Source organism: Diabrotica undecimpunctata, chromosome 6 (assembly GCF_040954645.1).
Source record: "Diabrotica undecimpunctata isolate CICGRU chromosome 6, icDiaUnde3, whole genome shotgun sequence".
NCBI classification, from domain to species: domain Eukaryota; kingdom Metazoa; phylum Arthropoda; class Insecta; order Coleoptera; family Chrysomelidae; genus Diabrotica; species Diabrotica undecimpunctata.
The window spans coordinates 117,033,892-117,059,328 of record NC_092808.1 but is presented as its reverse complement, the minus strand read 5'-3'; the positions used below and the strand labels follow the sequence as shown (position 1 = coordinate 117,059,328).

At 32.3% G+C, this 25,437-nt stretch overlaps 1 long non-coding RNA gene across 1 annotated transcript; it reads left to right on the top strand.

Annotated features, from left to right (window-relative positions):
* The first annotated feature begins 372 nt into the window (after nucleotides 1-372).
* Nucleotides 373-25,033, top strand: LOC140442793 (uncharacterized). Its single transcript, XR_011951145.1, has 3 exons — nucleotides 373-706; nucleotides 6,130-6,229; nucleotides 24,932-25,033. It is a non-coding gene; the product is annotated as an uncharacterized lncRNA (long non-coding RNA).
* Nucleotides 25,034-25,437: the final 404 nt, after the last annotated feature.

Here is a 25,437-nt window from a genome sequence, read left to right as displayed (position 1 = left end):
GAAGACAATATATTGGTTTTTCTAACGGTTTAGTTTTAAATAGACATTTTTGTAAACAGTTCTACCTTAAAATTTCTATTGTATGGATTACCAAGAATTATACAATAGGGTAGGTTTGTAAATAGTTTCTGAAAGGTAATTACCTTTTTTTCTCTAGAAATTGAAAATGTTTATTAGATCACCGACGGATTATTGGATAGGAGAAAGTTAGCTTTTTTTCTTTGAAGAAAGTAAAATTTATTTGGATGGAGATACGTTCTGATTGGTTCAAGGAAAACGAGGAGGGAGATGGAAGGATTTTGGATAGAGTTTTGTAAGAGAAAGGAAGACATTGTGAATTGAATTTCGGGCGAGTATACTAGAGTTTTTTTTTGTGGAGACGACGTTGCTAATTAGCCAAGTTTTTTTTTAAGTCTAGATTGTGAAAAGTTGTATTTGTGTTTGGTGGAAAGAGTTCCAACTGTGGTAGCAGACAGAAGAAATAACTGACATGCTGTAGGTAATAAACAGATGTATAGTTTTATACTGGACCAAGTCGATTAGTTGAGATATCCGTGTGTCTGGAGAGGAGGAGTTTATTCATGTAGTAAAGATTTGAAGCAGAGGAGTAGCAGGAGTATTTTGGAGAAACTGAAAAGTACGAGTAAGGTGGACAAGGCACAATCAAAGGAAAGAAAGGTGAAGTCATCAATTTTGAGAACAAAAGGTTAGTTTTATCATTTTTAGAAACAGAGATTTTCAATCACGACCACCTATTTAAATTAGAGTTATTCGTTTTTTGTTGGTTTTATTGAGAATTATAAGACATGATAATTTATCGGGAGTCACTAAAATTAGGAAATATTAGATTTGTTATTATTATTAGAATATTAAAAGCTTTTGACTTACCAAGCATTTAAAAGTTCGTTGCTAACAAGGATACATTAAACGTCACAATTAAAATAATAATAAAAGCATAGGACAGACCCACTAAGTCACTACATGTAAAATGTATTTTAAAATTTAATATGTTGTTTATTGATGTTGGTTTATCATTTAAACAAAGTTATTTTAACATCATAGGCGTTCTGAGATTATCCTTTTGTGTGTTTTTAAATTAAATTAAAATATATCTTGTTTAAATTTTTGATATCTTTTTTATCATTTATTGCATTATCATTCTTTTTGATTTGTATAGAGTCTAGGAACTCCCTCTTCTTCCTGTTATGGCTACTTTTTGGGATCTTGGTTTTATCAAAATCGAATTGATGCTTTTTTCCTTTTTCATGTTTTGTGAGGACGGTTGAGTTTTTTTGTCATATTTGTGAGACTGAGGTAAGTAGCTGACTGGTTTTTCCAATATATACTCCATCACAAGTCGAGCAGGGAATTTCATACACAACATGCGATTTTTTTAATAGAGGTGTTTTTATTTTTAGTCTTGCAAAATTATTTTTCATAATAATAGAAACAAATAATAGAAAAAAGATCGGCTAAGAATCTAGAAACTCATATTACTTTTGTAGACCTGCAAAAAGCATATGACAACATCCCCTTAACAAAACTGTGGACAACGTTGAAAAGATCTAACATCAACCACACATTAATAAATGCTGTACAAGAACTATATAGAGATTCTAAGGCACAGATAAAAACAGGAAAATATCTAACGGAAGAATTCCTGGTTACAAAAGGCTTGCGACAGGGATGCTGTATCTCACCAACCTTATTCAAGATATATGTTGCAGCGGCATTGGAAAGATGGAAAAGAAAGGTACATAGGATGGGTATAGAGCTTAGCAATGAATGTATATATACACTCCAGTTTGCTGATGACCAGGTAGTGCTAGCGACCGACAGGGAAGACATGCAGTACATGCTAAGAAAACTGATAGAAGAATATAACGACTGGGGAATGAATGTCAATACAACAAAAACCAAATATCTTTGTATTGGAAACGAGTCAGATAACATAGACCCCGAAAACGGACAACATATTTCCTGCTGTCAGAGCTATGACTACTTGGGTGTTGCCTTTGACAATACAGGAACTGATACACGGGAAATAGAAAAACGAATCACTCAAGCAAAGAAAGTCTTAGGATGTCTCAAGAGTATACTGTGGAGTAAAGAGATAACGAAAGGAAGGAAATTTAATATATATGAGACCATGATTAAAACTACTCTTCTTTATGGCGCTGAAACATGGAGAATTAGTGAAAAGAACAAAAAGCGAATAAAAGCTGTAGAGATGGATGCAATGAGAAGATCTTTAGGTATTTCCAGACGAGACCGAATCAGAAATGATGTAATAAAACAACGTATGGGAATAGAAGGAAATATAACTCAAGATATAGAGAAGAAACAATTAAGGTGGTATGGGCATGTTCAACGGATGCCAGCATCAAGACTCCCCAAAAAAGTAATAGAATGGCAACCGATAGGTCGACGGAAAAGGGGAAGACCCAGATTAGAATGGCAACACGGCGTAAACAAGTCCATGAGCGAAAGAAATTTAACAACAAACGACTGCGAAGATAGGAAGAGATGGTGTTTAGGTATCGGACAACGTCGAAAGACGTTCTAAACCGATGTATATATATATAAAATTATTTTTCAAAAGATTGTGCCCTTTATGAGCAACCATAATGTTATGTTTAGGCAGAAGATTTGCAAGTTGTTCTGATAAACATTTTATATAGGGAAGATACATATAATTTTTCTCTATCGTGTTGGTTTTATTGTTATTATTGTTATTGTAAAATATATGCAGTCACGATTTAAAAGTGTTGTCGATAAGTTAGTGTGGGTATGAATTAAGTGTTAGTGCTGTTTTTGATTTTTTAATGGCCTGAGGCTATGGATAGGATCGGATAATCGGATAGATCTATCAGTGTATCCGATAACTACCGATTTCTTTTAAGACAAGTGATGAATGTTGAAATTCAGATATCTCGACGACCAGGTTCTGTTGGTGTACCATGAAGTAATTAAAGTGCTGTTTTCTCTATGTAAAGTTAGGTTCAAAAAATTAATTTGACAATTTTTCTCAACTTCTAATTTGAAATTTAGTTTTTGGTGAAAGTTATTGAATTCATTTAGTAAAATATCCATATATGTATATATATATATATATATATATATATATATATATATATATATATACATATGTATATGTATATATAATATATTGAAATGATATGAATATAGGAGAAAGAAAAATAGTGTTTAAAAAATTAATTTATAAGTTATATACTAGGGAATATTATAAATATTATTTATGTGAGGGCATTTTTAAGAAATTAGCATATAATAAGTGAAAAGTTTTTTTTTAATAATTATAATATTGTAAATATATTTAAGTGAGCCATGTGCATAGGCAACCAGATATACATACTCTGAAAGTGACTGACATTTAAATAATAATTGCGAATATAAAGTGGGGTTATTTGTTAATTTGAAATGTTTAGTTTACATATAGTTACGGATTTGAAGTAGTGTAATTTATTAATTTAGGTTGTTTAAAATTACATATAAGTTTATATTCTGATCTGAAAAGCCTAAAATGTCAATAAAATTCTCGATAGAATAGTAAAGAATTCTCTAGAATACAGAATTTAACCTTTGTTTACGGTAGAACTTTCTCGAATATGGAACAATTCGAATATGATTTCTTGCCAGATGGTTCTGGAACATTGAAAAGGTATAAATACTCGGTGATTTAGATTGAAAATGGCCAGTCAGACAGTTACAGTAGAATGAAATCATTATGGTTCAGTCAGTCGAGTCCAGTCAGTCAGAATTAGGAAGAAAGTATAAAGTATGCAATAATCAGTGATTTAGTATTAAAATTTGATAGTATTGGAAAGTATATTAGAAGAATATTGGTTGGATATTGGAAGAAATTAAAAATTATATTATGATTGGAGATTAGTATAAATCAACTCATAATAATTATATGGTGATTGGATATTGGTGTATTAAAAAGAAGAATAAATATAAATGCTATTAAGAAGAAAAATATCTTAAATTGGTGGAAGCTGATAATTGGAAAAAGTAATTTCACAAAAACAAGGATAACCTAAGCTGAGAACGAAGACATTGAGTGGTGATTAAAATCTATATAGTGGAGAACAGTTCATTTAGGCATTCAGTGACAGAAAGGTACAAAATTTTGTTAATATAATTTAGTTAGTGTCATAACAATTTCAATTTTAAAGATAGTTTGTTTAAAATTTACATTGTCTATATAATTTAATTAGTTTCATAAGAATTTCAATTTAAAGATAGTTTATTTTAAATTTACATTGGCTATGTTAAATATATATGTGTGCTTCATATTAGATATAATAAAGATAATTATTCCAAAAAGTGCTTACAAACTAATTCTAGATTAGCGGATTTGTTTAGCCGCACGTGATTACCTATTTAGCACGTAGTAAATTTTACTGGCTATAAAAAATGCCTTGTAATTACAAAACATATATTCAAAATCTGAACAGGAGAGTTTTTATCACTACAACATATTTTAAACGAATAAAAAATAGAATTGGTTAATGTTTTAAACACTCAGTGCAAATTTTTCCACGATGCTTACCGCATATCGCATTCTTGCATACTTGGCAAGTACTTTGAAGGTTTATTGGGGATGTACATCCTGAAAGGGCATCTTCCCCGGAATCCTAGCTGCTGCTCATCAATTCTAAGATATGACGAAGGGGTATATGAAGTGTGGCATATTTCAATGAAAATATCCCATATTTCGCGGATATGAGTGATAGGATTATTTACTTGTCTCTCTTGCCTTGTTTGCTTTTCGTAAAATCTTATACAATTTAGTAGAAATGTAAAGCGATTACAACTCATACACGCACTATAAAACGTTCCTGAAATGGAGGTGTTAAACATATATTTTGCAAATAAATGGTTATCTTTTTTAGAGCAGAAAGGACAAGAATTGCAAGTAAAGCTTTTAATTCTTCAATTGATATTTGAGACACATTTTTTGTTGGGACCACCACATACTTTGATTTTCCAGATATCGACGTAGAAACTTTTTTAATATTCGAAATGGCATCTTGCCCTGTCGGTTTATTAGAACAAGGAAATATAATCAAATCTTCGACAGCTTTATTATCCGAGTTTGAAGATTCTATCTCCAGATTATCTTCTTCCCAGTCGCTGCCACTGTCTTCGAAGGGATCTGAGTTATAGTCTTCACCATTCATTATACGCGCATTCACTTCTTCCAGTTCTTTTTCTGTCAGTGGCCTTTTGGAATCCATTTTACTGAAATTCAAAATATATTGTTCTGAAGCTATTTCCTTAGGGCTTCTTATGTAATTTACAATTTTATTTGGAAATAAAGCCACAGTGTTAGTTTAAAATTAATTTATTTGACGTTTCCACTTCCACTTTGGAAATCGTTATCAAAATACCGATTACAAAAAAAGATTTCCAAAGTGGAAGTTGAAACATCAAATAAATTAATTTCAAACTAAAATTTTCGCTGTATTTCCAAATAAAATAGTAAATTCCAAAATTTTTATTTAAAACAAGAATACAAAATAAAATAAAGAGCTAACAACTTATCTCTATGAAATGTATTCGACGATGGAAATAGCCAAAAAAAAATTTACACTTACTAATAAAACTATCGTAGATACCGGAGCTTCGTAAAATTGACGACGAAGGTGTAAAAACTATATTGTAGAAATTTTAAATGGTACAACAGCAAATGACACTATCTGGCTAACGACTAAATTAGAAGGTAACGAGCGGCCCAAGGCCGAGTGGTGACTGTAAGTAGCCGAAAAAACTTAAAGAAGTATGCGGATCGTAAAATTTACTTATGTCCTGTAATCTAGGGTTAATATTCAATATATTTAAAATTTATTTTTAATTCAAACATCTGTTCTTCATACTAACTTTTTATATCATCAAAAATAGAGATACTTTAGTCTTGAATAAAAGTCACATTTTTTGACAAATCCCGTATAAAACTAATAACATTTAATATCTGATGGTTGAATTTAAGGTTTTGAACTATGCAGAACATTTTATAATATTTATTTTTAGTTATATGCTAAAACTCATAAACTTTAGGTCCAATATTATTTGTAAAATATTTATTTAATTTTTAATTTTAAGGGCTATAAATATTTACACTGATTTTTCAAAATGGAGGATATTCTCAACAATCGGAGTCGGAGCAAGTACAATACTTGGATCATCGTTGGTATTCATCGTTGTATGTATTTTTTAGAATATTTTATTTATTATAGGGGCTATTATGTAACTAATTTTTATCTCGAGTTTTTAATTGTGTTTAAAATTATTTTCAAGAGCTGCTAAAAAATACAAAATATCTTATAAAGTGGAATTAGTAAAAAAATATTAAGTCACCAAATAAAATTAGTTTGGTTAATAAACAGCTAAATGCTGCTAAACAAACTTTGTAACATAATTTTAAAAAACTTTCTTAAACAAAAAACAATTGAATTTAAAAAATAAGTTAGAATAGCGACCAATTACAAATAAGCCTCAATGTTATGAATGCCAACTTACAATTTTCATTTTTGACAATTATTTTGTCAAAAACTAAAATTTTGTTTAAATATTTTTTTTTATTTAATAATAAAAAAGAAGATTTATTTATCATTGATAGATGCCTGAGAAAAAGGTAACAAGTATATGGAAAATTAAATTAAAATGTGATATTTTACTGGTTTTATAAAGAAACTATAAAGAAATAATATAATTACAACTTTTGCTTAGATTTTGAATTTCTGATCTTTTGTTTAAATTATTATCACTTCTGCTCATACAAACCATTTCTAAAAAAGTCCTTTTGAATTTATTACCTTCATTACACAAAATTTTAATGTTATCAAAATCCATAATAGGGTCATTGTCAATTATATGCTGTGCTAAACACAAAACGGTTTTTAAATTATACAATCACTTTTGTGAGAAATAATATAATTTAACATATTTCTTTCGGTCTCACCAAAATATACAGCTTCACACTGAGTACAACCAATGCTGTATACTACATTTGTTTTATCTAATTTATCTATAGGTTACTTAGTTTTGGAATATAAAGATGAAATAGTTTTGATGTTCTTTTTTGTTGCTATTTTTATATTGTCAATAACTTTTAGTGTTTGTATTAATTTAGGTGTTAATGATGGTATAAAAGTTATTGAATGATATTAGATGTTCTGATTGTTGGATACAATGTTCTGAGATTTAGCAAAAATGGGGTTAAGTTATTTATATTAACAATATTAGAAAAATGCATCCTATGTAGCATATCTGAAGGATAAGACTTCTAAATTATAATATAATTTAACAATTGAAAATCTTCTTGTAGATAATCTGGATCTGAACCATCTGGTTTTCAACACATTATCTGTAGTTCTTAGAATTCTCATGTCAAGGAATGGTAAAGAATTATCTACCTCTTCCTCAACTGTAAACTGTATATGTTGATTATGATTATTGAAAATGTTAACTGTTTCATGAATTTTGTATTTAGGAAGTGTCAAAACTAAATCATCTACATATCTTTTAATAAAAGGAATGAAAAAAGTGCAATTGTTGATACAATCACTGATAACATCATCCACGACATAGCTACTAATAATGGGTGAAAGTACCAAAAATTTGTTTATAAAAGACACCATTAAATATAAAAATATTAGAAACAGAAACAAAGTTGATAAGTTGATAAGTGTTTTGAAATGTAATAAGTTAATATTAGTATGTTGCGAGATCTCATTTCAATGTTTTTCAACACTACTTATGATAAAATCTAAGGGTAAATTGGTAAAAAGAGATGTTACATAAAAACTAATTAAAACATAATTTTGTGGTAATTGGAAATTATTAATAAAAGAAAATTATGTATTAGTTAGTTTTGATGTAACTCTTTTAACTTTTTTTTAGATAAACTTCCTCAAACTTATGAGAAATTAGTTAATGAAATAAACAGATGCGCAACCATTGCTATTCCAAAGGTATCAAAAATCAAAACTATTCTACAGAAAAGATTCCAAAACCAAAGTGGGATAATAACTGCGAAACAGCTGCAAATAACCGTAAAACAGCATATAGTCGTTATAAAACAAATCTTAATATTCATAATTTAATTGAATACAGAAAATTGGATGCATCAGCAAAGAAAATTTTCAAAATTAGAAAAAAATAAAGTTGAATAAACTACTGCGAAAGCCTTAACTCCCGTAGTCCAATCAGCGACGTCTGGAAGAAAGTACATCGCTACAAAAGCCGAAAACATTACAATAAACTCCCGATAAACTGCGAAGCTGCGTGGATAGAAGATTTCCTCTTCAAAATTTCACCTCCTTGGGTACCAAATTAAATAAACAAAGTTACAATCACCGTTTCCAGAAAATACTCCAAACTAGAAAAACCATTTGAATTGTGGGAATTAAATGATGGACTCAAACAAAATATTAGTTTGTCTTCAGTGATGGACTGTATATCATACTCTGTGCTATATTTTTTACCCACAAGAAAAGCCAAATAACAACGTTGAGTCTTACAGACGTATAACTTTAAGTTTTTGTATACTAAAAACTCTAGAGAGATTAATCAAGAATCGGCTTAAATACTGGCTTGAATCCGAAGATATCCTTCCCAAATCTCAATATGGCTTCCGGAAATCCAGGTCTACACAAGATGCTTTCACTTCACTAGTTTCCTCTGTTCAGGCCAATTTCACAAATCAAGAATCAACAGCTGCAGTATTTATCGATGTAACCTCTAAATTTGATAACATAAATTTATATATTCTATATAAGAAGTTCTTATATCTTAAAATTTCAGTTAAAACTTCAACTATTACTATATCCTTGTACAAGAATCGATCGACTTACTTAAAAATAAATGAGAAACTTTTAGCGCCAAGGCTAACGAATATAGGTATACCACAGGGTAGTATTTTAAGTCCACTTCTCTCTTCATTGTACAATATAGATCTAGAACAGATGGTACCTCCACACTCTAATGTATTACAGTTTGCAGATGATTGTACACCTTCCATGCTACCCTAGACATTTGTAGGCGTCAACTCGAATTTACACTAGATTGTATAAATTATTACCATTCTCTAGTATTATCAATACCAACTACAAAGACTGAAATTTGTTTTTTTTCCAAATAACGTTAAACTCATTCAAGGTAATTTCAAATTAGGAAAAATAGAATTTCCAATCAAAAATTGTGTAAAATATCTAGGCACATATTTGGATCGTAAACAGTTATGAAAGGATAAAATTCATTCTATTATAAAAAATCGGAAAACTCCATGAATATCCTTAGAGTATTTTGTAAAACCAGTTGGGAGCTGACCTGAGCTGACCCAAATATTGCACTGCTATTCTATCGCTCAATGATTCGACCAATTTTCGACTATAGTAGCCATTTATATAGGTCTGCGTCAACAGGACATCTTAATAAAATTAAAACCCAGAAGATTGGTTACTTAAAATCTACTCCTATTACTATTATTGAAATTGTAGCTACCTGCGTAGTTTAAGGTAAGAGTCACTTCTTACACTATACAGACAGTTTTGTACAGATAAGTTTGTAGCTGGAGCTATCTCAAAAAACCTCAGCTATTTAAAAATATTCGTAACTTGAATATATTAGACTCAAGCCACAAATATTGGCGTAACAAAAATACTCACATATACGTTGAAAGTTATAGGAAATTGACAATATTTAAACAACAATTTTATCAAAATAAAATACGACCAATGTATACTCAACCTCCTAAGACTCTTTTCTCCAAGGTAATAGAAACATATTATATCGATTCAAACCTTCCAGGAAGTATGATCAACAAAATAATTAAAGATAAGTGGCCTGCATTTCAATATATTTTTACTGACGGCTCTAAAATTCAAAATAAAACGGGTTGTGCAATATATCACCGGAATTCGGATTACAAAGAATCATGTCGATTGCCCAATGAAGCTTCAATATATACTGCCGAACTATCAGCTTTATTACTTGTGTTTAAATATATAGCCTCTATTGGTATAAATAATTATATCATTCTCACCGATTGTAGAAGCATTGTGGACAAGCTCACTTCTATCAAAAATACAAAAAAACCTAAACCATATTAAGATAGAAATATAGAAGTTACATTATGATATTATTTCCGCAGGTAGCTCGATTATTATTTGTTGAGTAAATGGACACTCTGGAATATTAGGAAATGAAGAAGTCGACAAATTAGCTAAATCTGCAGCTTTAACCAAACATAATATAAACCACATAGTTCTACCAGTAACAGACATAGATAATATTAGTAGAAACAATTGCAAACAATGATGGCAACGTTTATACAACCAAAATAGAACTGGAACAAACTTTACAACTTGCCAACCACTAATTTCCAATGAGACATGGTTAAAATATGCGCCAAATAGGTTATTTATAAAAACAATAAATAGAATAAGATCAAACCACGCACTCACTCCTGCACACGAACACAGCATAGGTATCACTGATAACCCATATTGCTCCTGTGGTAAAGTGGGAGATCTACAGCACCTTATATTGGAGTGTGGACAGTACAAAGTATCAATATTATGTATGAAAAACTAATTGAGCTAAATTGTCCATTGCCTGTCAATTTGAATACAATTATTTTTTCAAATAATAAGCAGATATTAAAATGTATCTACGAATACATAACGCCCTGTAAATTTAAATTATAGGTGGTTTTAGGTAATAAAATTAAAAATTGTAAATATGTCCAAAACTGAAAAAATGTGTAGGAGAGTGTTTTACCTCGGACCGGTTTGTACCTTGAGTCAGTTGACTTTCTTTCTTACCCACTGCATATTTCTTTTCGATTTGGTTGAATTAGTGGTTTAATAATACAAGCGGTAGATGGCATCTAATTACACTTAAAAATTGTAGCGTGGTCACTTGCAGGGCGTTTTGTGTTTTGCTTGATCGTAAGTAAATTATTTACATATGAATGTATTTTTTGTCTAAATGCATAACCTAAAATTAAAAAACAAAAAACAGCTAAAATTGTTACGTTGTGTATCTTGGGTCAACGGTAGGTCGTGTACCTTGAGAGAAGAGGAAGCTGAGTTAAAAATATATCTTCTCACTGCTGCACACCTCCACTATGGTTTGATGAAAATGGAAGTTCGTACTTTAGCATACCAGTATGCAATTGCAACTAACAAGTCTTATCCGCCTTCTTGGGGCCAAAAAAAGATAGCTGGCAACGAATGGCTGAGGCAGTTTCTTAGATAACATGAAGATTTATCACTTCGTAAACCCGAACCTACTGGTTTGGGCAGATCAACATCCTTCAATAAAATAAATATATCTTCCATTTATAAGAACTAGGTACAAAGAAGCCTAGTCTCGTAGAGATTTTACCCCTGAAAAATTTGGAATTGTGACGAAACAGGTTTAACGACTATCCATGTACCACTAAAAATTGTAGGACCTAAGAGAATAAAACAATTAGGTCAAATGACAAGTGGAGAGCGAGGTCAAAATGTAACCTTTATAGCCTCAATAAATGCAATCGGAAATCATATTCCGCCAATGATGATATTTCCGAGGGTTAATTTTAAGCCTCATATGCTAAAAGGTTGTCCGGTTGGAACTATAGGAGGTGAAAATCCGTTCGGCTGGTCAAACGAAATATTGTTTTTGGAATACCTACAACACTTTAAAAATCATGTGAAACCAACAGATGAAAATCCAGTTATAATACTTTTGGATATTCACGATAGCCACATGAGTGTAAGTGTCATTAATTTCTGTAAGAAGAATGGCATTCTACCGATAATGTTTCATCCCCATACCAGCCACAAAATGCAATCGCTTGATCGAACAGTTTTTATGCGAGTGAATGATTATGCACCCTGAACAACCTATTACGATTTACGATATAGCTGAACTTGCAGGTAAGGCATTTCCAAAAGCATTTACTATATCTAATATCCAGAAGGGATTTGAGGTGAGTGGTCTCTATCCCGTCAATAAAAATATTTTTGAAGATAATGAGTTTTTGTCTTCATATGTAACTGATCGTCCTTTAAACCAGCTTACCGACAGTCGCGAGAAAGCCAATGTTGAACAGGACGGGGAACAAACTAAAACTACAGTTAGTGAAAAGAAAGTCTCTACTCCTTCTATCTTAAATATTCGTCAAGCAGGAACTTCAGGAAGAGCAAGATTAAAGTCACGAATACTTACCGACACTCCAGAGTAAGATAAAATAGCTGCGCTCAAAAAGGAAAACACTCAAGAGAAGGTATCATTTGAGAAAGTACAGGCAGTTACAAAGCAAATAGCGACAGAAGATATACAAAATGTACCAAAGAAAGTTGCTAAGTATGATAGTAAATCAAGTTCAAGTGATGGAGGTACATTTGAGGACTTGGTAACTAGGAAGAAAAATTATTAAATGACCAAAAAATATATGACTTATCTGAAAATGGCGAGATTAAAAAAGGGGACTTTGTTTTAGTGAAAGTGGCAGGGAAGAAATCTTTTGTTTATCTTGTTGCCGAAATACTGAACAGTGGAATTAATAATGAACTTAGATATTTACGTCGAATTCTAGATTCCAATAAGTTTATAAACGACTCAACCGAGACTTATGATTTTTTGCGCAATGATACTGTACGTAAACTTCCACAGCCGCACAAAATAAGCGGAACTACACGTCACGATGCGCAGTTTAATGTTAAATTTAGCGGATATAATGTAAAATAAGTTTTTATTTACCAAATTAAACAGTAGTTAATTATAATGTTCTGATTATTTTGAGATTTTCAATAAAACATTTTAAGATTTATTCTAATATCTTATTTGTTTTTATAACTGACCCAAGGTACAATATATGCTGGTCCAAGGTACATTACCAGTTTGTACTTTAGGTCAACATGCAAGGGCCTGCTAAACTATATTTTTTAACCAACTACTAAGCTTAAAATGTGTCAAAAAAAAAGAAAGCATGTGGCCAAATAGCCAAAGTAACTAATGTTTGCAAATATATAATTATTCTGGGATTTAGAAAAAATAAAAACTAAAAATTTACCCAAGGTACAACACTCTCCCCTATACGAACAAATTACTCCCTGTAAATTTAGATTATAAATACACTTAGGTAATAAAATTGCAATTTCCACAAATAGTCTGGCTAATTGGCTATGCCAAAGCCATTATACAATAAAAAAATATATGATATTCTAAGAAATTGCAAATTCTTAAATATATTATATGTAGCTTGAACAACGTGCATGTACACTACTCAACAATTGAAGTGGATAATTTTAAAATTCCTAAAATTAACATATAAAACTATTTTTAAAATAATTGCCTGTACTATACTCTATATGCTATCTTTATTGCCAATATTTTTTGCATGTGGTTTTTATCTCCCTATTCTTATCGGCCCTTATCTCGTAGAAAGAGAGACATGTTGTTCCAAACATGAATATATCATTCGTATAAAAGTGCTTGTATTGACTTTACCAGTTGTCAATAAGTCAAGAAATCTATTTATCACAAAAACATTATGCCGCAAAGACGTTTAGAACTAGTGCAGCTCGAGCAATTAGTTCGTTGGATCCAACAAGGCATAAATCAACAAGAGGTTGCTATGAGGCTAAATGTGTCGCAAAGTGTAATAAGTCGTGCATGGAATCGGTATGTAGCAACTGGATCTGCAACATACAGGCATGGAGAAGGAAGTGAACGATCTACAACTCGTCGGCAAGATCGTTTTGTAGTTCTGGAGGCAAGAAGAAACCCAACATTTACGGCAGAATTAGCAGTATCTTCAGGCATGCTACTGGACGAGCGATTTCCAGTCAAATTGTCAGAAAACGGTTATATGCATCCAATTTAAGGGCTAGACGGCGCGCTACCCATTCACGACTAACTAGGGAGTAGCGGGCATGCAGATATCGCTGGGCGATCGAACACTATCAGTGGAATTTCGAAAATTGGAGGAATTGTCTCTTTACTGACGAGTCCAGATTTCGTTTGTATACGAATGATGGCTGAATATTGGTGTAGAGGGAAAAAGGACAGCGTTACAATGAAAATCTGAGAGTTTCTTTTTGGAGGTGAATCCGTTTGCGTGTGGGGAGGCATATGTTTTGACGGTCGCACGGACTTAGTCGTCTTAATTAATGAGACAATGACTGCTAGACGATATCGAGACAGAGTCATAGTCGATTTTTTTCCATTTTTTGGTGCAATAGGCTAACAATTTTTTCTGATTGATGATAATGCTCACCCTCACCGTGCGAGAATGGTCTACGAGTGTATAGAAGCTCATGGCATTACAATAATGGAGTGGCCACCGTGTTCACCTGATATGAATTGCATTGAACATGTTTGGGCCGAAATGTCTAGGCAACAAAACAGGTTCCTTCAACCGCCCCAAACCTTAGATCAGTTGGCCAATACATTACGCGCGATTTGGGAACGTATACCGCAGCAGTTCATCAATAATTTAATAAGAGGTCTTCCAAATAGAGTTAGAACACTAAGGCGACACAGAGGTGGACCCACACACTATTAATTTTTCTTTTCGGGATATTAGAAATTTAGCAGGAATAAAAATTTTAGGTTGTTAATTTTACAATTTTTGTTTATTTTCTATTTTTTGTTTATTTTTTATTTTTTTTTTCTTAAAGAATTTCTTTCTTTCGGTTCATCTGTATGAAAATACGAAGTAAAAATAAATCTTTATTTATGTCACTTAACTTTTCTATTTGACCTTATGAACAAAAAATAAAATACACATTTTCGTAATATCCACTTCAATTGTTGAAAAGTGTATTTATTGCGGTCGCGGAATTCGACGCAACGAGAAATTAACAATTACAAAACAATGGATTGGTTTAACGTTAGTGTTAACAACTCTTCGGGATCTTGTAAAATGAAATTTTATATTTAATTTGATAAATGCTGAACTTGAAAATATTAATTTTTTTATAACTCAAAAGCGATGAACTTTTGAGTGCACGAAGAGTAACTAAGAATATTTTTCCTTAGAATGAGCTAATTAACTTAAAAAAATTTTTTAGTTTTTGTTTTGTAATTTCGTTTAAAAAATGTTGTTAAACCATTCTTGTCATCATTTTTTCTTGGCAACATGTACTTTTGTTATAAGAGAACTATTTCAAGTAATATTGTGTACAAATATAAAATAAGAATATTTTCACTATCCTGTGAGCCCATACTACTCGGAATATATTAAATATGCGAGGCAATTTCCCTTAATGAATTTAAACTTTAAGAAATTATAATTTCTTATATTAAAACTAATAAAAATCTTGACTAAAACAATGAGTTTGATATTTCGATTATTTATTGAAAAATAGTTTTAATAAAAAATTGATGAATGACACGATGATACTCTTTTTGAAATATCTCATTCTACACATTTCAACTGTCGAACCCGTTTATACAGTTGTGTCGAATAAAAAGCTAACTTAATTGGCCTACTATACATTTTTTTCAAATATATTGATATGTAACTCGAATTAGGGCGAGTACATTAATGTAACACAATCATTTGTTTCTCGTAAAAGAATATTTTATTGGATCGTAGTGTAGTGAGAGATGCATAGGTATAGTACATTCAACCAACTTACACCTCTAAACAATTAATGGAATTCGCAGAAAACCTTTCGTTGTAGTAAAAGGCACGGTAAACTGCACTGGAGTTCTCCATAATCTTTTTAATTTTAATTTTAAATATTGTTATTTATTTGGCTAATAATGAATGTATAAATATAATGGTTGAACTGCTGTACAATTATTTTGTAAATAACATTATAATAGTATACTTATGGATATTAAACTAGCCTTTGATAGATGGAGCTACTTGATACCGAATTTTTTTCGGCGTTGACATTTGCCATTTATCACATGACGTCTGTCAAAATTTTAAGTTTTAAAAACGATTAGTTTGGTTTTTACAGCCGTCAAAAGCAAGCAAATGTATGTGTGGAGACCAGGAAATTCCTAAAGATTGGAATAAATCTTATATAAGCTCCATATATAAGAGAGGGAATAAAAGAGACTGTTCCAATTATAGAGGTATTAGTGTGACGAGCTCTGTGGGCCGGTTGTACGGCAGAATATTAAAGAAGAGAGTTGAAAGACAGATACAAGATATTGAAGAACAAAGCGGCTTTCGTACCGGGAGATCCTGCCTTGATAATATATTTGTCCTACGACAAATAATTGAAAAGCGTGTCGAAAGAAGTAGAGAGACCCATTTGGTATTTATAGACCTTGAGAAAGCATATGATAGTGTCCCGTTAAAGAAAATGTTTGAGGTCCTCAAAAGGTCCGGATTGGATTCGACGTATATCCGAGCGATATATAAATTGTACGAAAATGCAGTTAGTTGTGTAAAAATTGGAACCAGAACCTCAAATGAATTTAAAGTCACTAAAGGCCTAAAGCAAGGATGCTGTTTGTCACCGACACTCTTTAAAATATACGTCCAAGAAGCATTGAGGAATTGGAGAAATAAATGTAGATTTATGGGCATCGAAGTGGGACAAGAAATTCTGTATACATTGTTGTTTGCAGATGATCAGGTGGTGGTTGCAACCGATGAGGAAGATATAAATTATATGAATCGAAAATTATTTGAGGAATATGCCAAATGGGGGCTTACTGTAAATATAAGCAAAACAGAATATTTAAAAATTGGAGGAAATACCACAGATCTGAGGCTTGAAAACGCAGTCATAAAAGGCTGCAACCAGTATAAATATCTAGGAAGCATCATATCAGCAGATGGCAGAGTTAAGATAGATGTACAAAACCGAATAACCCAAGGGAAAAAATGCATCCGAATACTGAATTCATTACTGTGGTCTAATAAAATAAAGATGCATACCAAACTTCGCGTATACAGAGCAATTGTAGAACCAATTACCACATATGGTGCCGAATGTTGGACGATGACAAAGAATGAACGAGATAAAGTAGACGTTGTGGAAATGGATTATCTTAGAAGGTCATGTCGAGTATCGAGAATGGAAAGAATCAGGAATGAGGAAATACGAAACCGTACAGGAATTAGAGATACTCTTTCAGATAGAATACAAGGAAGGCAATTACAATGGTATGGTCACGTGATGAGAATGGAGGAGGAGCGGTGGCCAAAGAAAGCCTTAATGTATGTTCCGCCAGAAAGAAGGAAAAGGGGAAGACCACCAAATTCCTGGAGAAAAGAAATTACAAAAACAATGCAATCTAGAGGCTTAGAAGAGGGAGATTGGAGAGATAGGAAAAGATGGAGGCTGAAATGCGGGAAGCGGCAATCGCCGTAGGACCCCCGTTATATGATGATGAAAAGCAAGCAAATTTTGTGTTTTCGGAGAAATGGAAAAAGTCGAGTATCGTTCGGTGATTAAGTTCTTCCACAAAAAGGGTAAAACGAATATGCAAATCAAAGCCGACCTGTACGAAGTTTATGAGATGAGGTTGCACCTTCGTTAGTAACAGTAAAATTTTTAAAAGCTGACTTTGTTCGTAAACTAGCCTTTGATAGATGGCGCTACTTGATATAGAATTTTTTTCGGCGTTGACATTTGCCATTCATCACATGACGTCTGTCAAAATTTTTCATTTTAAAAACGATTAGTTTGGTTTTTACAGCCGTCAAAAGCAAGCAAATTTTGTGTTTTCGGAGAAATGGAAAAAGTCGAGTATCGTTCGGTGATTAAGTTCTTCCACAAAAAGGGTAAAACGAATATGCAAATCAAAGCCGACCTGGACGAAGTTTATGGTGAGGTTGCACCTTCGTTAGTAACAGTAAAATTTTTAAAAGCTGACTTTGTTCGTGGTCGTACAAGTGTTTATGATGATGAGCGTCCCGGGAGGCCAAATGAACTCACCACGCCGGAAGTGATCAACAAAGTAAATGACATGATTATGGCAGATCGTCGAATTAAGCTCCGCGAGTTAATAGAGGTACTAAACATTTCCTACGAACGCGTACACAATATCATTCACCATTATTTGGACATGAAAAAGCTATCCGCGCGATGAATGCCGCGTTTGCTGATAATCGATCAAATGCAAAACGTGTGACCACTTTTGGCGATGATACGGCACGATCCGAACGATTTTTTTTTGCCGATTTATCACCGTTGATGAAAACTGGGTGCAGTTATTACACACCGGAAACCAAAGAACAGTCGAAACAGTGGCTCAAACGCAGCGAAGGGCAGCCGAAGAAGGCAAGGAGTGCACATTCGGCCGACAAAGTGATGGCGACTGTTTTCTGGGATGCGAAGGGCATCATTTACATCGAGTACTTAAAAAATGGAAAAACAATCAATGGTGAGTACTACGCAGCATTATTGGATCGATTCGATGCCGAATTGCGTCGAAAACTCCCCAGTTTGGAAACCAAAGAGAAGCTCTTTCACCAAGATAATGCACCGGCTCACCGATCGGAATTTGCCATGGCAAAATTAGACGAATTGGGCTATGAATTGGTTAAACACCCACCGTATTCTCCAGATCTTGCTGCCAGCGATTTTTTAATGTTTCCAAACCTAAAAAAATAGCTCGGAGGACGCCGTGTCGCAACAAATGATGAAGTCGTCGCTGAAACTTCGGCCTATTTTGAAGAGCTCGACCAACAGTACTATTCGGATGGGATAAAAAAAATTGGAACATCGTCTTTTTAAGTGTATCGAGCTAAAAGGGGACTATGTTGAGAAATATATCGATTTAATTCCAAAAAACTTGTTTTTTCTATCAAAGGCTAGTTTTTTATCAATCCACCCTCGTATTGATTATTTAAATTTATAAATCATTATCATCGTCACTAAATTCACTACCGCTATTATTATGTACTTAAATCTATAATCATCGGATTAATTTCACTAATTTTATTTTCCAGGATCCACCACTCTTCTATTAATTTTCACATTTATTTACAGTTTTGGCCCATATTTCTGGAGTCGCAGTTTTAAGAGCTTCTTGCCACATTTTTCTAACTACATCGTCACTGTATCCACTGCATCCAATGTGATTATCATAACACGGTTTACATATATCCCAGATGTGTTCGATTAAACTGGCAGTGATACGGCGGTAAACGTAGTACTTGATGTCCATAAATTGATACAGTCTGGTCAAATATATAAACTGTTGGTTTTTCATTACGTTTCGAAATTTCCAGTAACTCTGATTTGAAGGCGTATCTAATTGATATAATTTTTAATTTGGTTGTTTCTTCAAAATTTCCGATTGGTAAGGTGCATTATCTAAAACTATAACTCATGGTTCACTCAAACTAGGTAACAGTTTCTCCTAAAGCCATTTAACAAACATATCTGCATTCATCTTAAAAAGAATCAAATCTGTGTTTTCTATAAAGCCTTCATTCTATCCTGCATGATGAATGATGTGTCTTTTGCCTTCGCTATCGGTATGTTTTATTGATTTTATGCTGTCGTCTTGCCAAATTCTTTTAATTCCACCCTTTCTAACAGTTGTGCTTAAGAGGTAAAATATAATATAACTGCTTACAAAGATCCTTAACACATTAGCCTAATGATCATTAGTAATGCTGTTTGTAATTAAATTATGTTTCATAAAAAGTTCACAAGTGGTTGAAAACCGTACATTAACAAATTAAAATGTTTTCCACAATTATTTAATTTTTACTACAAGTATTTTCATCTGAAAATAAAAAGTTAAATATACTTACCAATACCCTAAATATAACCTCTGACGTCTCAAAAACGGTACACTCTAACAGACATAATATGGTCAATCTAACCACCACTATTTTTTGAAGTATTTTTTAACAAAAATTAAATCTGATATTTTAATACTTCATATATCTACTTTGAATATAAATTGGACCGCGTTATGTAATAACGGATTAAGCGCCAAAAATTCAAAATCGATAGATAATAGTGCCATGAGTCATTCTCTCTCCTGTTGCCAACAAAAATGTAGCTTTAACTATTTTAAATAATTTTAAACTGTTTGTCCTTGTTTAGTGTAGTGTTATGTTCAACTTTATTGTTAATTTTATGTTTATGACATTCTGGGATTATTGAATAGCCAGAAACTGACGAAATGCCCCTAAGGAAGCTCTAGTGAGCGAAAGTACTTGGGCAAGATTTAATTAATAAAACTGTGCTCGATATCTGCCTTTATTTTTCAAAGTTAATTTATTCAAGCATTCAACCTCATATCAAATTATTTAATACATACTACCTTCTTAAACTGTAACTTTAAGTAACTACAGTCCATCTAATTTACATACCGTTGCACGTCATCGGCGTCATAACCCGTGACGTCACATGATACCAACACGAAATATTTAGGCGGTAGGTGTGTTCTTTTTTAGAATCACTTTGCTGAGTACACTGGCATTATACCCACTAGACATACTTTATTATATACGCGTAGAAATAATATTTAAAGATTTCTATTAATGTTAACTTAAGAAATACACAATAATATGTTTTATTTAATTTGTATAAATGCATTATAAAGCGTTTTTAAGAAGAACATTTGTTCAGAAAACACTAACTGTAATCGAACGAAGGTGAAATTTTGGCATAAATTGGTAACACTTATTTGAGAGTTGCGGTGTTGACACTTTAGTTTTGTTTTTATTACTACTACTACTAAGGATTTCCACAGTTTTCACTGTCTTCCTTCACTCAACCGTTTTCTCCAATTTTCCCTGTCATTCCAGTCTCCATCTCGCAGGGTTCTTTTCTCCATAGCCTCGTCGATTTCATCTCTGAATGACCTTCGGGGTCTTCCTCTCTTTCTTCTTCCAATCGGGCTCCATTCTGTGATTTTGTTTATCCAGCGTCCTCTGTCCGCTCTTCTGACGTGGCCGTACCAGGATAGTCTCTTCTCCTCTATATAGTCGATTATGTCTGATTGCACTCCCATTCTCCGCTTAATCTCTGCGTTTTCAATTCTGTCTCTTTTTGTAAGTCTACAGCTTCTCCTCAGGAACTCCATTTCTACTGCTCTTATTCTACCTCTATTTCTCTTGTTTATTGTCCAGTTTTCGGACCCATATGTCAGGATACTTCTTGTCAGGGTGTTATATATTCTCTTTTTTGTCTTTATCGTAATGTTCTTATCCCACAACACTGAGTTTAGTTGTCTTATACAGTTTCTTGTTTGTCTCAGTCTGTTGTTTATATCTTCTTCTGTTGTTCCCTGGTTCGATATTATGGTTCCTAAATACTTGAATTTATCTGTTCCATTTATTTGTCTTCCCTCGTCTATCTCTAGGTTTCTCATATCCTTGTTTTCTGTTGTTAGGTATTCGGTTTTCTCTAAGTTTATTTCCATTCCGTTGTTTTTATATTCTTCTTCTAGTTTTCTGAGCATAAAGCTGAGATCTTCTTCATCTTGTGCGATGACTACTTGATCGTCGGCAAAACTTAAGGTGTATAGGTATTCGTCTCTTACTGGTATTCTTTTCTTCGCACTTTCTCCTCCATGGTTTGAGTGTCTTTTCCAAGTATATTTTAAACAGAGTAGGGGACGTAGCACAGCCTTGTAGAAGTCCTTTTGTCGTCTTAAATGAATTGTAGGCTTTATTTCCACATTTAATAGCTACTTTGTTTTCTTTGTATAGTGCTTTAACTGCTTTTATTAGTGTTTGTCGGATTCCAAAATCATTCATTGCTTCCCATAATTTGACTCTAGGTATTGAGTCATATGCTTTCTTTAGATCAACAAAGGCCAGATGGACCGGTCTACCTTTTGCCATTTTCTTCTCTATCAGTTGTTTTTATTATTTACTATTAATTAAACTATGTTGTTTTTTAAACAAGCGGCTCAAATTGTTTTTAATAAAATTATTTTTTAACTCTTGTTTTGTTTCTATTTATTTACATTAAATATTAATTTACTTTGTTGTATACTGTTGTTGTACACTTTTGCAATAATTATGTAACCTATTTGATTTAAAATGGATTCAGGAATTTTTTATACTTTGGCAACTATGTCAACTTGGATCTCTGACGTAGATAATGACGTGCAACGTAAATTAGATGGACTGTAGGTACTTTTTTTGGTCTAAAAAGCATACTAGACAAGTGAGTTTCTACCGAACACATCAATAAACTAGTCACTAAATAAAGGTACCTGGCCTATTGAAGTCTATGGGAGAGGAGAAATTACCTGAAGATTCATCATTATTGGATAAACCCTATTCTAACGTGAGTATCCTCTCCTCTAGCCTGTATATCTCAAAACATTTAATGAGTTCGCATTCTTTTGATGTGTTGCATGGGGACAGAAGTTTGAGTGTTGATATGAAAAATAGCAAAAACGTTACTACATCCGAGCAAGTTACAGCCGAAAATTTCCAGTTCAACTTACAACAAAACGTGAAAAGTAGTACACAACAAGTGCAAGCAATAATGGACGTAACAAATGAGGACGCCTTTCGGTCAGAAATAGGAAATTTAACAATACACGAAAATAATGAAGAATCCTCAAAAGAATCTAATGGAGAAGGTCACACAGAAGCTGCTATAGAGCAAGATAATTTGGAGGAATATGAAAATAAAAAAAATGTCAATAGATTAGAAACAGAAAACATGGAGGAATCTAGAAAAGGAAGACCAAGAAAGGGTTGCAATAAACTAGTTAAACATCAATTCCGGCAATCTCGAAAACTTTTGTGTGAAACCAATAAGCCGTATGTAAGTCAAAAGGGCAAATCCGTCAAAGCTAGACAGTTTACAGATTATCGCTGCAAAGACAAATGTTACAATAAAATAAGTTAAAAAGAAAGGCAACAAGAATTTAACAGATTTTGGGCACCTAATAACTATCAAGCTAAACGTCTCTATGTATCATCTTCAGTCGTAGTTGTGCCATCAAAAAGAAAAAGAGTTACACTATCGACTAGAAAAACCCACACAAGAATATACCACCTAGCTGGTACAGTAGTATGTTCAGAAATGTTTATTTAAACTTTGAGCATATCCTCGGCAAGAATTGACCGATATTTTAAAACAGTTGGTTCAACAGAAGTCATCAAAGATCATATAAGAGAAATAAAGACAGCTACCCATCGAAAAGTGCCTGTAGATAAAAAAAAAAGAATTATTGATCACATCAGTAAATTTCCAAAATATAGGTCGCATTATTGTAGAAACCAAAGTAAACGACTTTTTTTAAACAGTGATATAACCCTATACATAATGTTTAACTTGTATAAAAAAGAAAATCAGGATAGTCTTTCTTTTTCTTCCTATAAACGCATATTTTATGACAGTTTTAATTTGTAAAGAAAACGACTTAAAAAGGACACATGCAATAAATGCGATAACTTTGCAGTTAAAATCCAATGCTCTAATCTGAGCAACTGAAAAAAGAATTTGAGAGACTAAGAGATACTCATCAAGACGAACCAAAAGCAGCTAGAGATCTTATGAATTCAGATCTCCAAGAAGCTAAAAATGAAGAAAATCTGGAGGTATTGACTTTTGATTTGGAAAAAACCCTACCTCTACCACGTATTTCAATGAACATTGTATCTTACAACTGGCTGCTGTGGCTTTATAACTGGGCGGGCACAAGAGGTAGGTTCTGTTTTATTAACTTTGCCATACACCTCAAGTAACTAAATTGATATTACCTATGGTCTGACAGTTGCGAAGGACAAAACCGCAGTATTAAAATTGTGATGCTTTTAATATCTGTGCTTGGGCTTATACCTTCTTTAAAAAAGTAACGATGCGCTTTCTAGTATCAGGACACAGTTTTATGCCCAATGACTCCGAATTTGGGGACATAAAGTCAGCATTAAAGCTCCAAAATCGCTTGTATACTCCAGATGATTATATAAACGTTATCAAAAATTGCAGAAAACGAAACAAATTAATGGTTCAAATGGTAAAAAAGAAGAGTTCAAAGGAGTTTGCGATATTTTAAAACATATTATAAATAGAAACAAATAAATAAATGGGAATTCCATTAACTGGCTTCAAACTAAAGAAATTCTCCTCGTGGAAGAAAATTTCAACAAAAATCACGGCGGAAATTTGCAAGAAGTAGACATAAGTAAAAGAGTCAGAAGAAATGCAACCAAGTCTACAGAATTTTTATATTCCTACAAACTGCAAATTTTGTGGCCTAAAGGGAAACCTGTCTCTATTCCAAAGCTTAATGACATAATTAAGTCGTTAATGGAGCTTATTCCATTGGATACCAAACAATTCTACGAAAATATCGTAGGGAATGAAGGTGATATTGATATTGACGGCTTTAATGGATCATTAGACTTTAATATTGAAGACCTATCATAGTATTTTCTGTAAACGATATATTTTTTTATATGTATTAAAGCTAAGAATTTAATAAAACGTTATTATAACACGTATTTTTTATTTTGAAACATCAGATTAAGCGCCAAATATGTCTTTTAATACGGTATTTCGATCTTAAATCATACATATCTTAAAAAATAATTAACGAATTAAGCGACATTTGATCGAATAACTTTTAAAATATAAATTATTTTTAAAAAATTAAAAAAATGTTTTTTATATTTTCAATACTCTATCCAAATATAAAACTTGTTAGTACTATAATTTAGAAATAGCACGAAAAAGAAATTTAAAATCTTTAAACCTATTTTTAAAAACTATGAGCAATGGGTTAATGACACATATATCTATTTTATACCTAAAATTTAGATAAGTGTTAAATATTATGGAGAACACCAGTGCAGTTTACCGTGCCTCTTACTAGAACGAAAGGTTTTCTGCGAATTCTGCTAATCGTTTAAAGGTGTAAGTTGGTTTAATGTGCTGTATAAGTGTTTTAATAAGTGTGTTTCTGTTGCATAAATGTTTTAATAAGTGTAATTTATTTATTTTAGACAGTACATACAACCGACTCAATGCCATATTATATCTTTTTTATAACTGCAATTATACCAGTGGTGACGATTGCCGAATCAGGAGAAATGATACGGTCAGAGGTAATCAATATTAGTTTACTATGATATAATTATTTTTAAACCGGTGATTAAACTATTTTCTTGTTGTTTTTTTTGTGTATTAAATAAATAGGTGGCAAAACATGAATGTGCTGCTTGTGTGAGTCTATTTTAAATAGGTAAAAGAAATAAAATTAGATACTCACAATCAATTTAATTTTACTACCAAAACGACCGGTTTCGCTTTCTACATACTGCCATACCTGCAATGCGTGTTACATCGGTAGAACCTTCAGATCCTTCAAAATTAGATTGAGAGAACATCTTAGATATATAGAACGTCCAACTTCAGGTCAATCCCATTTCTCACAACATATTCGACGTACAAACCACATCTTTGATCCACAAACAGATTTCACAATTCTTCATAATTGTAATAAAGGCTT